This window comes from Abramis brama (assembly GCF_963993115.1).
Source record: "Abramis brama genome assembly, chromosome: 4".
Lineage (NCBI taxonomy): Eukaryota > Metazoa > Chordata > Actinopteri > Cypriniformes > Leuciscidae > Abramis > Abramis brama.
This window is the reverse complement of record NC_139966.1, coordinates 12,700,000-12,717,213: the sequence shown is the minus strand read 5'-3', so window position 1 is coordinate 12,717,213 and position 17,214 is coordinate 12,700,000.

The following is a 17,214-nucleotide window of genomic DNA, read 5'->3' as shown; positions in this document are numbered from 1 at the left end:
GCCACGAATCATATATTCCTGAGGTAATGGAAATCTTATTTCTCACAGCACACATTTTTTAAGAAACCAAAAGCGAAGATGAACTTGAAGATGAAGAAAGCTCTTACTGCTTTTTTCACAGTGCTGTTGTGGGCTAACATGTCTGCTCACCTCGCATAGATGTTTGTAATAACAAAAGCAAAAGTAGCTTGCAGGCGTGGTCACATTAAAAATAATTAGTTCAGATGGAGAAACTAGACATGATGTTGAATTCATACTGATAGCTTTAACACTGATAGAATATTTGATTAACAGGACACGGGTGCTCATTTCATTTGAAAAAGTATACGTCAAGTGTTCTATAGATATATTTCACATTGTATGTCCAGTATTTGCTGAGTTTTTGTTCATTTTAGTGACGCATTTCAGAAAACAGTTCGAAGACACAGAGAAGACAGAAGGTGCACCCTGTTTGTTTTCTCTATTCTACAAAGGTTTTGTTCTTATTATGAGTGCATACAAAATAGATCCTTTACCTTTTTGCCCTTATCTACATGATCAAAAATGACAAAAGTAATCAGGAAGATTTCCCTCAAAACTCAGCGGCACATTTGTCTACCCAGGGGGTTAATATTGTTTAATGTATGTTAGTGATGGGCGGATCGATCCTTAAGTATCGATACTTCGATACTGACGTGGTATCGAAAAGGATCGATCCTCACATAAAAATATCGATCCAAATGTGTGTTTTTTTACCAGTAATTTTTTATTAATTTAGCACGCAATTCAGTGCATAAAATAAGCTTCTAAGTGGGAAAATAATCGAATGTTAGCGGATAATTGTGTAGGATCATTTATATACTGTCTATGTGTAGGATAGAACTTTTTCTCCTAGTCATCTGGATACAAGACGAAACCAATCAATCACAGAGAGCGTTCGATGCTGGTGCTTCGCTGAGCTCACAGGCCCAGTGCGTTTGGGAAACGAAGCCTTGCTTAGATGACAGAGAAACAATCGGGTTATTTCGCAATAAACAAACCAAAAGTGTACATAACGGTTCAAAATGTTGACGTCAGTAAGATTTTTTTAATGAAATTAATATTTTTATTCAACAAGGATCGATGCATTAATTTGATCAAAAGTGACAGTCAAGGTAGACTGTTAAAAAAAAATCTACTTCATATAAATGCTGTTCTTTCAACTTTGTTCATCAAATATTTCTGTATAAATGTATCATGGTTTCCACAAAATTATGAAACTGTTTTCAACATTGATAATAATAAGAAATGTTTCCTGAGCAACAAATCAGCATATTAAAATGAAATATCATCATGACTGGATTAATGATGCAGAAAATTCAGCTTTGATCACATGGATAAATTACAGTTTACTATGGCATAGAAAACAGATAGCCTATGTTAAATTGTAATATTACAGTTTTTACTGTAGGCTATTTTTGATCAAATAAATGCAGAAGATAATTAAAAATCTTACAGACCCCAAACTTTTGAACAGTAGGCTAGTACTATAATTAGGGTAGTTTTGTAAAAGTCACTGACTAATTACAGGCGAGTTGAGAGCACAAATCACAAAATATTTAGGGCTAGTAGTTATGAAAACGTATTCAGATTTAGCATATTAATGATGCATTCACCTCATAAATCATGACACACGGCTCTAGCACAGGAAAGTGCATACAAGTTCAAGTGCATGCTTTTAAAATAAAAAAGTATTGGTATCGGTATCGATATCGGCGATACTGGCCCTGTATTTAATTGGTATCGGATCGATACCGAAATTTGCAGTATCGCCCATCACTAATGTATGTACTTGGTGAAGCTTTAAAATTTTTGGACCACATACACTGAGCAAAATTATAAAACACAACACTTTTGTTTTTGCCCATATTTTTCATAAGCTGAACTCAAAGATCTACGCCTATTTTTATGTACATAAAAGGCATATTTCTCCCAAATACTGTTCACAAATCTGTCTATAGCCACTTTTCCACTATCAGGTCAAAGAGAGAGTGCAAGAGCTGTCAGGTAAGGTTCCAGATGTGTTTCCATGTGAGCCTGGTACGGTACGGTACGGCACGGCACGATTACAAACCGTTCTCGGCCCAGAATTCTCGATACGATTGTGTGTGTGCGTGTGGCATTGCCAATCAGGATCTGTCACTTGTCTGTTCCCAGGCTGCTAATTTCTTAATAGCGTACTAGCGCACTATTTTGAGCAATGTAAACACAAATTAGTAAAAACACCCAGTCTACAAAAACATTTACAGTGAGCTCACAGTCACACACATGACATGGTCTGTCTCTGTATTGTTCTGCCTGTGTAGTTGAAGTAATACCATCTAATATGCATTGAATGTAAACTGCGGCTGAACCCTATGCTGCTGTTCTTGAATTCATACAAGTTATTGCTTAGCTTCAACACTAGTCTGTTTTTTTTTCCCCTCCGGTCTCGACTTGGTCTCGGTCTTGACTTGGTCGGTCTTGGTCTTGGTCTGTCTTGGTCTTGTCTTGTCTTGGTCTCGATACCCTCTGGTCTTGGTAGTGTCTTGGTCTCGGTTTAGGCGGTCTTGACTACAAGTCTACCTTTGACAGGTGCATTGCAAAAGACTACATAATGACACGCACCTGCTCTGCTCACTCTAAGCTCCCCACTAACAAGGGAATAAATCAAAGTGATAATAATGATCACTTTGAATTAGAAAAGATATAGCACACTAAGACAGATCAGTCTGAAGATTAGGGCTGGGCGATATATATCGTTCGATATATTCATGCGCATCTCATCAGTAAAGCTGGTTCTTTGATTAGCAATAAATCTCCATCAGCTGTTTTCAAACGGACCGCCAGTTCGTTCACAGAGCCGTAGATCACTGACAAGCTACGCCAGTGAATCACCCGCGAAACTGAACGCGGTATTGCGTAACTTGTCACTGATCTACGGCTCTGTGAACCAATAGCTAATGGCTTAACGACCGTCAGTTGTAGGTTATGAGAAATAAAATAACCAAAATAAACATTCCAATTTATATTATTAATACAATCTAATAAAAGTTCATCAGAAAAAAAAATACTAATAGCCTGCCTGATAATGAATTATCTAAATAGTCTAGCAAAGTATGAAAACTCATTAAACTTGTTAAAATATTTTTATGTAGGCCTATAGCCTACAGATTAATGTTTTTTTTTCTCCAACTGATGAAGAACAGGCTATTAGCATTTAATTTGCGCAATAGGTGAAATTATGTATGAAAACAGCTCAAGAGCAAAACATTTTTGTGATAGGCCTACACTAAAACTTATGTAACAATTCGTTTTTTTAAGGATGATGTCATCACGCACAACATTTTATTTCACAGTTTTGAAATAAACTTTCTAAAATGTTATTTCAATTATTTTTCTAATAATTTTTAAATGTGTTATATTATAATGTTATTGTTGTTTTATTTGGTTATTTTATCTCTATTTAACAAAACAAAATTGTAGTCAGTTTGGAAACCTTGCGCCACCTGGCGGTAGTTTCGTGAACGACTTTAACACGCGACTGAATTAAAGTTAACTCCGTGGCCCTGCAGCGGCGGTACATGCGGCGGTAGTAGGCGTTTTTGTTGGCCACCTACTGTACAACCATAGATATGTAGATTCCCTATTAAATCGCGGACGCATCTGCATGCTTGGAACGATCGAATGAGGAATCTACCAACACATATCTATGGGTTCAACAATGCGCATGATGTTGTTGTTTACACGGTCGTCAAGGATATGCAGAGAGAATGTGGGCAGCCACGCCATCGTTTTTCAAAGTCTCCATTTTCCTCCGTTTACACTGAAACACAACTGCAGCGTTTTCAAAAGTCTCAATTTTCGAAGTTGGAAAACGACAGAGTAGTGTAAACGATAGGCGTAACTGTTTTAAAACTAAAATCCACTAGTGTAAACGGGGCCCAAGTCGAATTCCATTAAGTTGGCTTTCTCATGCCTACTTAATAACATGCCTTTTAAGTTGCATAGTAACCTGACCATGATTATGAGCCCTAATGCTAGAAAATATTCCCATTACTTGCCCTGTGCTCCCCTTAATGTGGAAATAGTATGTCATCACAATTCTTACCTTTAAGCCAGAAAGCCAAACATGGTTTTATCATTTCTAAATATTAGGGGTGGGAGAAAAAATCGATTATTAGATGCATCGCGATGCGGACGTGGACGATTCTGAATCGATTCACAAATGTCAAAAAATCGATTCTCTAAAAAAAATTTTTTTTTTTTCTAATAACGTAATATTGACGGAACGCAAAAGGCGGAACTCTAAGCGGACGTGCAGTGCGCGTGCAGTCTGTGGCGCGCACTTAACAGACGCATGATGGCTGAGCGCCAAATTCGAACGGCACCGTCTTCGTTAAAAGCTAGCGTATGGAAAATTGGCAATTTCATTGTTACCTATTTAGTATTTTTTGTATGAAAGCTGCTTTCAGTAGCCTATTTAGTTTTCACATCAATATACTGTAAACCGATCTGTTATACGTACGTTGTACTGCCCTGCAATATGTGCAATGCCAGTCACAAAAAGTTACATTTTGACTGTGCTCTCTGCAGATGTTCATTCACTTTTTTTGTATAAGCTTTTTTTGATTGTGGTATACAGCAAACATTTCAAGTCATAACTCTTTATTATTTAGTTGTGAATAAGAGAGGCTTTGTATGTTACTAATTATTCAGAATATGCGTAAGTCCACAAGCATTATATGAGAGCTGCTGGTACATAATTCTATATTTTTGAACAAAAACTGTTTGTGATTTTGCTACAGCAAAATGTTTTTTTGTCTGAAGGATTATATTGCTCATTGGAAATAACAAGAGGATGTTGGTTAGAAGTCTATTATTAAATGCTAGAGATTCAGAATATGCTGAAGTTTGTATTAATTTACTACAAGTACGCTGCTAGTACAGGCACACATTTATTTTCCTGTTGGTTCTTTGCAATGTTCAAATCACTTCCATTTATTTTATTAATAAAATTATTATAGGAAGATGGAAGTAAGTTCGTTATGGGTCATCATAAATACTTTGCTTTAAAAGTACCAAGTAAGTAAAAAAAAAAAAAAAAAATCGTTAATAATCGATAATCGTTACCCTCTGAATCGTAATCGAATCGAATCGTGAGGTGCCTAGAGATTCCCACCCCTACTAAATATATGTAATATGTTGTTCATTTGCCATATATGTATTTGTTACCATTACACCGGTCAACATGAAAAAGTCCCATGTGAATTTTAATACTAACCTTGACATTTCAGCCTCCACCACTTCAGCGGGGATCACAAACTGAGCATTTTTTTAAAGATGACATCTCCTCTTTGACAAGCTGATGTGTCTTACAACCTAAACGAAACAATTTCTGAAATTAATCATTTAATTTGTGTTCATTATGCAAATGTAATATTACATTTCAGTTTAGACAAATCAGTTGTGCATAGGTTGAGTGTAGGTAGAACGTCCAATACCAATATTTTGAATTCAATACCATTAAAGTTGTTCGGCATTGTGATGTTTAGCATATTTTCTTAGCATGTGAAATGCAGTAATTCATCATCACTAAAGTTTATTAGCTGGCAGTGAGTTAACTTTTGCATATGAAATATTGATTGATTTAAAGCAAAGACAGTTAAAACATTCCATGAACATACAATTTGTTTTATTTAATTGTAAATAAAATCTTGTTATTTATTAGGCACCTTAATATTTTAATTTATAAGTAATATTGAACGCTTTTACAGAGTATTCCAGAGTGCCATGTAATATAATGTGATAAACCATCTTACCCTGACAGGCACTTGCTGGCTTCTTGACTTGCTTCTGGGAACCAGGTATTATTTCCTGCAGAAGAATGAAACCTTCATTAAACAGAACAATATACTGATAACTGACAGCCATATTCTGAATTATACTACCTGAATCAAAACACAATGAAAACACAGAATGAAACCATAGCCAAAAACACCAACTGACAGACAGGAAGAGAGACAGACAGACAAGATTCAGGAGACAAATATATTGACAAACCTCTGTAGAAGGTACGTGAGTAGACACAAGCTGACTCTGCTCTGTAGTCAAAGTTAAGGGCTGATGAAGACCCTGAAAAACAGAAACAAAACACAGAACAAACTTATAACAATGTAATGTTTAATAGATTATTGCTAGAGTTCAATAAATTACAGACTGACAGACAGACAGGAAGAGAGACAGACAGGCAGACAGACAGGAAGAGAGACAGGCAGACAGGAAGAGAGACAGACAGACAGGAAGAGAGACAGACAGGCAGACAGACAGGAAGAAAGACAGGCAGACAGACAGGAAGAGAGACAGGAAGACAGACAGGCAGACAGACAGGAAGAGAGGCAGACAGACAGGAAGAGAGACAGGCAGACAGACAGGAAGAGAGACAGGCAGACAGACAGGAAGAAAGACAGGCAGACAGACAGGAAGACAGACAGGCAGGAAGAGAGACAGGAAGACAGACAGGCAGACAGACAGGAAGAGAGGCAGACAGGCAGACAGACAGGAAGAGAGACAGGCAGACAGGAAGAGAGACAGACAGGAAGAAATACAGGCAGACAGACAGTGTTGTAATGTAACGGAGTACAAATACTTCGTTACTGTACTTAAGTAGAAATTTCACGTATCTGTACTTTACTTCGCTATTTAAATTTATTTCAACTTTTACTTTTACTCCACTACATTTCCTAGATAAAATATATATTTTTACTCCGATATTTTTCCACTAAGCATCTTCGTTACTCGTTACTACAAAATAAAATCAGAAGAAATGTGTGCGACTGCAATAAGGGATGTTTGGCGAATCACTGCTCCTAGATTGCATTACGCACGCTCCGCACGGCGCGCGCTCTATTTCCGCGTAAAGCCCCGTTCACACCGCCAGCGACACGCAGCGACAAAGCGACATGATCCCATTCATTTCAATGGAGCGCTGGCGACTTCCGGCGACAAGAGCGACAGTGACCGTTGGCGACAGAATGTGGGCGTGTCAAGCGACAAAAGTTCAGAAATTTCAACTTTATGCAAATGAGAAGCGATTTTCGCGAGCGACAACCAATAGGAAAGAAGCCTTTCAGTGGAGCTCTGCTCACGTCACCGTCTCAAGTGCAGGCAAGACAGAAGAGTTCGAGGGCGATTTCACTGTTTTATTATGATTTGACTGTAACTAACCACAAACGGAAATAATGACATGAACAAATGGATTTAATAAAAAGATGCATGGAAACGAAACTGTCGACAGTCTCAGTGAGTTTAATTCACACATTTAGTTCGAGTGTTGTAGTTTTATGATGCAAGTTTAGCACTGCTGCAGTTCATTTTACAGTTTCCCCTGCATTATGTTGACTATTAGGGACAAGAAAATGTATTATTTGTCAAATTCGAATGACGTTTTAGTAATTTATGACAGTACGAGTTATTCTGTTGATTTGTCGATCATTAATCCAGTAGGCTAAATTATTTAATCCACTGAACACTGCTGTGGTCATACAAAAACACTCTCCCAACAGCATACTGTTTCTTTTGAGTCTAACTCCTAGTCAAATTAAAATGATATAGTTGTATATACATGACTTGTGATGGTATTTTGTATAGATATGGCCAGACGTTCAGTCTACCAGTCACATTAGAGCGACAGCACTATACCAACGCCCACAAGCGACTTCACAGTACAGAGACTAGCGACATACAGCGACAACGTCGCTGGCGGTGTGAACGGGGCTTAATGGTTGTTTGTTGCCATGCCAAAGGAGGAGGAAGCACAGACTGTAAAAAATAGAGCACAACTGAAACCGCCATGGAAGCACGAGCACCTACTGGAGTACCTCCCGTTATCGTAGACGACCGTCCAGAGCTGCCAACTCTCACGCATTCACCGTGAGACACACACAATTGACACTTTTTACACGCTCTCACGCCACACATCCATTTTCTCATGCACAGAAAAATCGCGAAGCAAAGAGGACACTAGACAGAGCAGGTTAGTTATGATATAAAAAAAAATCTCAGCTCTCAGATTCTGTAAATTTTATTACGAAATTCAAACAATAAATACTGTTTTGGCGTTTGTAAATGTGACGTGACGTGACAGATCCTAAGCGCACGTGAACCGATCATCTCAACTAGCTAATAAACACGAATGAACAATGTTAAAAGAAACAGTACAACTTACCGAAATGTATATTCATCATACATAATATCGATCAATCAGTGTTTTTCAACCGCGGAAAGGGTCAGTAAAACAGCTGGAGAACAATTATGTCACATAACATTTACCTCAGGAAAGCCATTTGATGACCATAATATAGCACGTTAGTTGGCTAGAAAAAAAGAGAGCTATGGAGAGTATTTAGCTAAATATGTGTACTATATTACATATTTATTATATTTTTACTTATATCATTAAATAAAGTTGTTATGACAAAAAACGCATTATATTTAATTTGAATTATTTTTAACCTTAAATAATACTACCAGCTGATAAGGGCTCTCTGTATGTTTACAGCATTAGGTGAGATTTTTTTCTTGAGAAAAATTAATGCCTATCTTGTGTACCTAATATTTATCCAAATTAGTCAATATTGCATATTGTGATGCAAGATTATTTTTTTACATCCCAACAACACCCCCACCCACCCCACAATAAAGCCACAATAAAGTTCACAATCAAAGTTCTAACCGCTTGCTTTAAAAAAAAAAAAAAAAAAAATTTACTTTTACTTCAATTACTTAAGTACATTAAATATCAGAAAATTACTTTTGATACTTAAGTACAGTATATATCAGATACTTTAAGACTTTTACTAAGAGAGACAGGCAGACAGGAAGAGAGACAGACAGGAAGAAATACAGGCAGATAGACAGGAAGAAATACAGGCAGACAGACAGGAAGAGAGACAGGCAGACAGGAAGAGAGACAGACAGACAGACAGGAAGAGAGACAGGAAGAAAGACAGGCAGACAGACAGGAAGAGAGACAGACAGGCAGACAGACAGGAAGAGAGACAGGCAGACAGACAGGAAGAGAGACAGGAAGAAAGACAGGCAGACAGACAGGAAGAGAGACAGACAGGCAGACAGACAGGAAGAGAGACAGGCAGACAGGAAGAGAGACAGACAGGAAGAAATACAGGCAGACAGACAGGAAGAAATACAGGCAGACAGACAGGAAGAGAGACAGGCAGACAGGAAGAGAGGCAGACAGACAGGAAGAGAGACAGGCAGACAGGAAGAGAGACAGACAGGAAGAAATACAGGCAGACAGACAGGAAGAAATACAGGCAGACAGACAGGAAGAGAGACAGGCAGACAGGAAGAGAGACAGACAGACAGACAGGAAGAGAGACAGGAAGAAAGACAGGCAGACAGACAGGAAGAGAGACAGACAGACAAGATTCAGGAGACAAATATATTGACAAACCTCTGTAGAAGGTACGTGAGTAGACACAAGCTGACTCTGCTCTGTAGTCAAAGTTAAGGGCTGAAGAAGACCCTGAAAAACAGAAACAAAACACAGAACAAACTTATAACAATGTAATGTTTAATAGATTATTGCTAGAGTTCAATAAATTACAGACTGACAGACAGACAGGAAGAGAGACAAGACAGACAGACAGGAAGAAAGACAGGAAGAGAGACAGGCAGAGAGACAGGAAGAGAGACAGGCAGACAGGAAGAGAGACAAGAAGAAATACAGGCAGACAGACAGCAAGAGAGACAGACAGACAGGAAGAGAGACAGGAAGAAAGACAGGCAGACAGGAAGAGAGACAGGAAGAAAAACAGGCAGACAGACAGGAAGAGAGACAGACAGACAGGAAGAGAGACAGGAAGAAAGACAGGCAGACAGACAGGAAGAAATACAGGCAGACAGACAGGAAGAGAGACAGGAAGAAAGACAGGCAGACAGACAGGAAGACAGACAGACAGACAGGAAGAGAGACAGACAGACAAGATTCAGGAGACAAATATATTGTCAAACCTCTGTAGAAGGTACGTGAGTAGACACAAGCTGACTCTGCTCTGTAGTCAAAGTTAAGGGCTGATGAAGACCCTGAAAAACAGAAACAAAACACAGAACAAAATAATAACAATGTAATGTTTAATAGATTATTGCTAGAGTTCAATAAATTACAGACTGACTGACAGACAGACAGGAAGAAAGACAGGAAGAGAGACAGGCAGACAGACAGGAAGAAAGACAGGAAGAGAGACAGGCAGACAGACAGGAAGAAAGACAGGAAGAGAGACAGGAAGAAAGACAGCAAGAGAGACAGACAGACAGGAAGAGAGACAGGAAGAAAGACAGGAAGAGAGACAGAAAGAAAGACAGGCAGACAGACAGGAAGAAATACAGGCAGACAGACAGGAAGAGAGACAGACAGCCAGACAGGAAGAAAGACAGGCAGACAGACAGGAAGAGAGACAGACAGACAAGATTCAGGAGACAAATATATTGACAAACCTCTGTAGAAGGTACGTGAGTAGACACAAGCTGACTCTGCTCATAATACTAATGTGTACTAAATACCTCGTGTAGATAAATCTTGAACACCTTGTAAGTTACTAATTCCATAGCTCGTTTTATTTACGTTACATAAGCCCAATTCGGACGTATGTAAAAAAAAGAAAAAGTACATATCTAAAACTCATGGATTCTAATGGGGATTTAACGTTATTCACAGTGGAGGAGCGAATTCTTACCTTAACGTTGTTTGTGAATGCTCAAAAAGGGTTTTAACACTGGATTTTGAATCGATTTCTTCTCGTAAACTTAGAGATGTGAATGTGGACGGTAGTTAAATTATCACACAACCTCATAGTTTGTCTAAAAACAGAAGCCTAATGTAAGGTAACTCGGCCGGGGATTTTTACGAGGGTGGTGAGAGATCAACACCGACAAAAGGCGAATTGGTCTGAATCCATGATCCATCTCAGTTTTATCGCTGAGATCATAAAAAAATATTTTTACAGACGTCCATGTGAGAAACCATTAGCCTACCGTCCGAAACGAGCTAAGGAATTAGTATTTATCTATATGAGGTAATTAGTAGACAGCAGTATCACGTGGGCACAATTTAACCAAATGTGTGAATAAGTCGTGTTATTTTGTGGTTATATTTTCCCAAAAACCATGTATCTGATAACCTTGTCTTCAATTAAACTGTACATGTGGGTGAATTTACCCTTAAAGTGTCGATGCAGGGAGTTAACTTCTAAGTAGTGTTACTGCTTGAATCACTTAACGTTACGTCCCCACGAGAAACAATTTCCTTCCGAATAGGGCTACGTTATAATGTGCACATTTTAAACAGCGCTCTGTGTAAGTTTAATAAATGTACAGAATATAAAATAAGAAGGACTTACTTTTTTTCCAGCTCCACAAGCGCGACGAATCATCTCCACGCTCTTGGTTGGTACTGACGTTTACCCACGATTGTATGAAACGGCGCAAAAGTGTGTGTAGTTTGGCGCGAATGTGTTTTGTATTGCAATACCAATTCCCGCCTACAGAGGCGCTATTCGAAGTTCACACATACACATCATGGTTTAAAAGGACCTTATTTGTTAAGGTCATAAAAAGCATGGCAACTGTTATAATGGCCAAATAACAATATGAACCAATAAAAGAAGTCATATAATGATCATTTAGGTCATCATATTAAATAATCATAATTTTAATCATATTTTTTTATCAACTTAAATTCTCTGAATTATGAGGACATCAAAAATGGCCTCATAAACCAAATGGTCTCATAATGCAGGTGTGTAAACCTGAAAATTGGTTTCAATAATTATACTTATTGCAGAACTTGGTTGGTTATTAGATTGCCTAAAAATGGTAAGATTGTACATTGTAAGCCATTGTGTTGATATTTCAACTTAAACACTTGTGTATCTTAACCCTCTGGGGTCTGAGGGGTTTTCTGGCCCTGGAAGTGTTCTGACATGCTCTGACATTTGTGCTTATTTCTGTTACTTGTGACATTTTCATGGCTAAAGTCTGATTACACTGTATTTAGCACAAGCTCTGCTACAATAATATGTCAGCAGCATGTATGTAAAAGTTTGCAGGTTTGAGATAATGACATTTATGCGTGGTTTGTGAAAATACCAAAAAATATTGTCACTGAAATAAGGCCATGAAACCCATACTGATTATTTCTTCACAAGACTTTTGAAAATTGTATCACGTAGCCTATAATTGTATCACGTAGCCTATAATATTTGCTCCAAAACTATGTGAAAATCACCCTGACTGCTCATTCAGATAAGACAATATATTGATTTAAAATTTGTAAGACGTGTTTTGTGTAAGAAAGCTTTATGCGTAATATGTATTTAGGCCTGTCACGATAACAAATTTTGCTGGACGATAAATTGTCCAAGAAATTATTGCGATAAACGATAATATTGTCGTTCTGAGACCATTTTCATCTAATATAATGATAATGGCATAATAATGCAGGAACACCTTTTCAAAGATCTATAAACTAGGGCTGAGGGAATTAACGCGTTAATCTTTGCGATTCATTTGAAATGTTTAACGCGTTAAAAAATAAAATAAAGCAATTAACGCAGCACTTTTTTTTTTGCCTTGTTTTAATGATTTCCTGTTGCGGCTGCTATTGAAAAGACCGAAATATGCCGTCCCGCCTCTCCGTGTTCGGTGATCAGGTTTCATTCTCGCGCAGCTTTCATGAGCGGCTCTTTTCCGCTCCGTGTGTGCGCTGCGCTCTGTGTTCCGTGTGTGTGTGTGTCGGCGGACTCGGTGCGCTCTGTCGTTAACGGCCCAGCGGCGCGCTCTCCGTTCCGTGTGTGTGTGTGTGTGTGTCAACGGCCCAAACGCTTCAATCATGTACCGAGCACTGGAAAAGTAAAGTCCACTCAAATAACGTGAAATTTCTCTGTAGACTTCTGTTTGCTGAGCTGGAATAGTCATGCTGGGCAACAATGGTATAATGACCTGCTCTGATCACATGCTCTGGTAATAATAGCTTTGTAGGACTATATTTTATTTTGATAATTAGTTAAAAAAATAAATGAAAATAATAATAATAATCTGTTAAATTGATTATGTTGATTGATTATTGAAAAAGAATAATATATTGATATATTGATGTTTAATATTTTAATATAGGGCTATTTTCTGTTCCTTTTTTTCCCTGTGTTGTTTAATTAGGTGATTCTCAGTTTAAAGGAATAGTTCACTTTAAAATGAAAATTCTGTCATTCCCATTGACTTCCATAGTATATTTTTTTCCTACTATATGGAAGTCAATGGGACCCAGAAACGGTCTGGTTACTGCTATTCTTCTAAATATCTTCCTTTGTGTTCAGCAGAAGAAAGAAATTCATACAGGTTTGAAACAACATGCGGGTGAGTATATGATGACAGAATTTTCATTTTAAAGTGAACTATTCCTTTAAATAGTGATGATTACAAGCTTGGGGGAAACGCAATTAATTACAGCAAATTGTGCAATTAATTAGTTAATTTTTTTTAAGCAATTCCCAGCCCTACTATAAACTTTTATTTCTTAAGAATATTAAACATTGAAAACGGAAAACATTTTAAATATCCACAAAAAATTAACAAAACAACCAAAAACAATAAAAGCAATGGACTCTCAGTGTCTGTTAACAAAAAAATTCACTTGAATAAATACCCAAAACAATAAATGAAATGGATGTAAACAAAACTGCACTTAAAAAAATATTAAACATTTAGGCTTGAGCCGTTGCTGGGCGCCGCGGACAGACGCCGAAAGGCGCCGCCGGTGTGTGTGCTCTCATAGAGAATAATGTGTTCGAATTTAAAAGACGTGGCGGCGCTGAGCTGCGCGTCCGGTGTGCGACCCCCTTTACACGCCATAAAGTGCGTATCATATGCAACTATTTTTGGCGTATAAATGGCACGAGAAATAACGTTCGTGGTATAGATACGCATTTTCATGAGATCGGGCTCCTCTCCCGGCAGTCGCCGCAAGCAGTCCCGCTTTCCCATACAAAGACCATGTGACTGACAAGCGCCGCGGCACCGCCTCCCCACACAAAGACCATGCAACTGACAAGAGAGTTCACTCCTCCTATACGCTAAAGAACCGAGTGGTCATCCAGTCTCTTTGGTAGAGAGAGAGATGAGGAAAACAAACAAGCATGCAACACAAACATTATCGCGGCCGAAAAAATTATCGAGTGTTCCGATAATATAAAATATTTTTTTATAATTTTTTATTATAATAAAAAAAATATTATTTTTATTGTGCGATTAATTGATTTATTGACTATCGCGACAGGCCTATATGTATTGTTTTCACACCTGAGAAAGACAAAGACCCTCCCTAATGGCCCTATTAGGAGCTATCAGGCCCTGTCATTCTGAGCAACCTTGCACAAAGAATGAGGAGATTTAAAAAAGAATGGCTTTTTGATTGTTTGGATTTATTTACAACACAACATAATCCAAAGATACACAACAAATGACAAAAAAGCACATTATTGAAATCAATGACCCAAAGACAGAGACCTTTGTGCCATTCCTAAAAACATTGTACATACCTTTCATTTCCAAGGTGTTTGATTTTCACTTTACCATGTTCAAATACAGACTCATGTGAATGTTGAAGTCAGCAGGACTCAGTGGCATCAGGGGCCTCATTTATAACCGTTGCGTACGCACAAAACAGGCCCTGAAAGAGGCGTACGCCACTTCCGACGCATAAGTTGTGATTTATAAAAACAAACTTGACGGGAAAATTTGCGCACCTGCACGCAAACTCTGACCCATGCGTACGAACGTTTTGGAGATGGAGCAATTTGGCGACACCGATGGTGAGCTGGAGTTAAGCGTCTTTTTGTTCACTTTTAGACAGAAAATCTAAAGAAAAAATACAAGATAATACAAATATAATTTCACTCACCAAGCCTGTCACTTGAAGCAAATCCCTTCTTAAATGTCCGCGCCAGCGAGCGCGTTGAGCCGTTTAGTGAAACTGACGCAAATAACAGTTTAAATAAATAAAATAATGATTTAAACTATGTTTTACTTCTAATATAAACATTTAGATTAAATATGCCATTCAAATTAATGGAGAACACTTAAACATGAAATCATTACTGAGAAGTTACAACATTTTTTATATTCGAATTCAATCAATAGAAATATTTGTTGCGGATGCAATGTTTTTGAACTTTTTCCTGTGGCGTGCTGTGTTTTAATGTTTTAACCACAGAGATAATTGCTTATCAAGATAATACAAGATTGTCTGAGAAAATAGTTTTGTGCAAATAATGCCCAAGGCCTATCTGTTTCCAAAAATATAAATCAATTAAAAATACTATTCGGCCAGTGGAAAAGATGAAATGTATTTTACACTATTTGATTTATGTATTCAAAAACAAGACAAGGATAGGCAAGTACATGATTTTTATTAATGTAATGTGTCTTGTACCATTAAACGTTATCACGTGGATGAATGATCATATGCAAATGATATGCAGATGAGGATATGCATAGTAAAACTAGGCGTTGTAAGCTCCATATATGGATATTTCGGGGTGGAGACGCATGTGCGCACAATCTTCCGCTGACTGGGATTTATAAAGTGAATTCTGCGCAGGTGCTGGCGTACGGACGGTTTTATAAGTCTGAATATTTTTTTGCGTACGTCATTTTTGGTTTTCGGGCGCACGTACACTTTTAGTAAGGTTCCTACGCACAGTTTTATAAATGAGACCCCTGATCCCTGAAAAAAAAAAAAAAAAAGTGAACATACTGATATCAAGAGAAACTATAGGCCTGCACGATTTTGGGAATAAATTTTAGATTTTTCTGGTTAAAATTGCTTTTTAAAATTCACAGACTAACCTATAGCAGCCTATAAATCTTCCAAAAGATTTCAGTAACAACTACGCTAGGGAAAAATATATTGATTATCATATGTTACTTCAAATGTTTCCATTCGTTATGATGATATGAAATGAGCTAATAGTAAAAACATGAAGCCTATTGTTTGGTGCATTTTGCTTTTCAAACGCGATCGCGCTCCAAAATATGATACATGAAACGCACAGCGCGCTCCAAAATATGATACATGAAACGCACGGCGCGCTCCAAAATATGAAACATTATGGTTACCATATTATACATATCTATGTTTGAGCAGATATCCACAAACACAGTAACAGTAAACACGGGTCTAAATATTATAATATTCACCATATATCTAGCAACAGTTCAACTGCAATGTGAAGTTTATGCAACAATAACTAACTAATAATTAAGAATTTCTGACCTTACATCTTTCTTGTCTTCAAATCGCATTCTTCTTCTTCTGAGGTAAATCCAATGTAAGCTCAGGCGCGTGTTCCAAACTCGACGAAAAGCAGAGACTTGTGAAGTTTTTTCGTGCTTTGTTTTTGAGGTAATGAGCGCGTTCGCGTTCCATGTGGAGATTTGCATGTGAATCTCTTTTGCACGCGTGGGCGTGGTCAAATTAAAAATAATGAGCAAGCGTTTGAGAAGCTGGACATCTTGTTGGTTTTATACAAATGACATAATATAGAATATTTGTTTTCAGTTTGAATCCGATCATTTAAAAGTACACACTTAAATGTTTATAAAGATATATGGCTCATAAATGTGTGACAAGTATTCGCTGAGTTTTGTTTCAGTTTATAGACGTGCTCAAGAAAAAAAAGTTCACCGCGACGGGGAGGCAGAAAAGCACACCCTGTTTATTTTCTTTATTTTACTAAAGCACAATGTTTTGATTTGATTGTAAGTGGACACATACAAAAATAGAAATATCACAGATTCTTTTTTCATATTTCTTTTTTCTGTATGACCATAAATGACGGAGTAATTGAAGTTTATTGTGCTACAATGTGAAGAAAATCTAGGAAAACGTGCGGGCATGTTTGCCGACCCCAGAGGGTTAAAGAGGCATACTTTCATACAGAACCCATGTGAGCAGCAAAGATGTATGTTCATAATTATAATTGGTAAGTACAGGCTGTTCTATACCTTTATGTGACATTTTAAGTACATTTAGTTGCAGGTTCTGAAAGCTTATATTGTGTATTACAGCACTGTTAAATAAAGTGTTACCATGAAATGAATACACAGCTTTTCTATCTTAATATCTAATGACTGAGAATT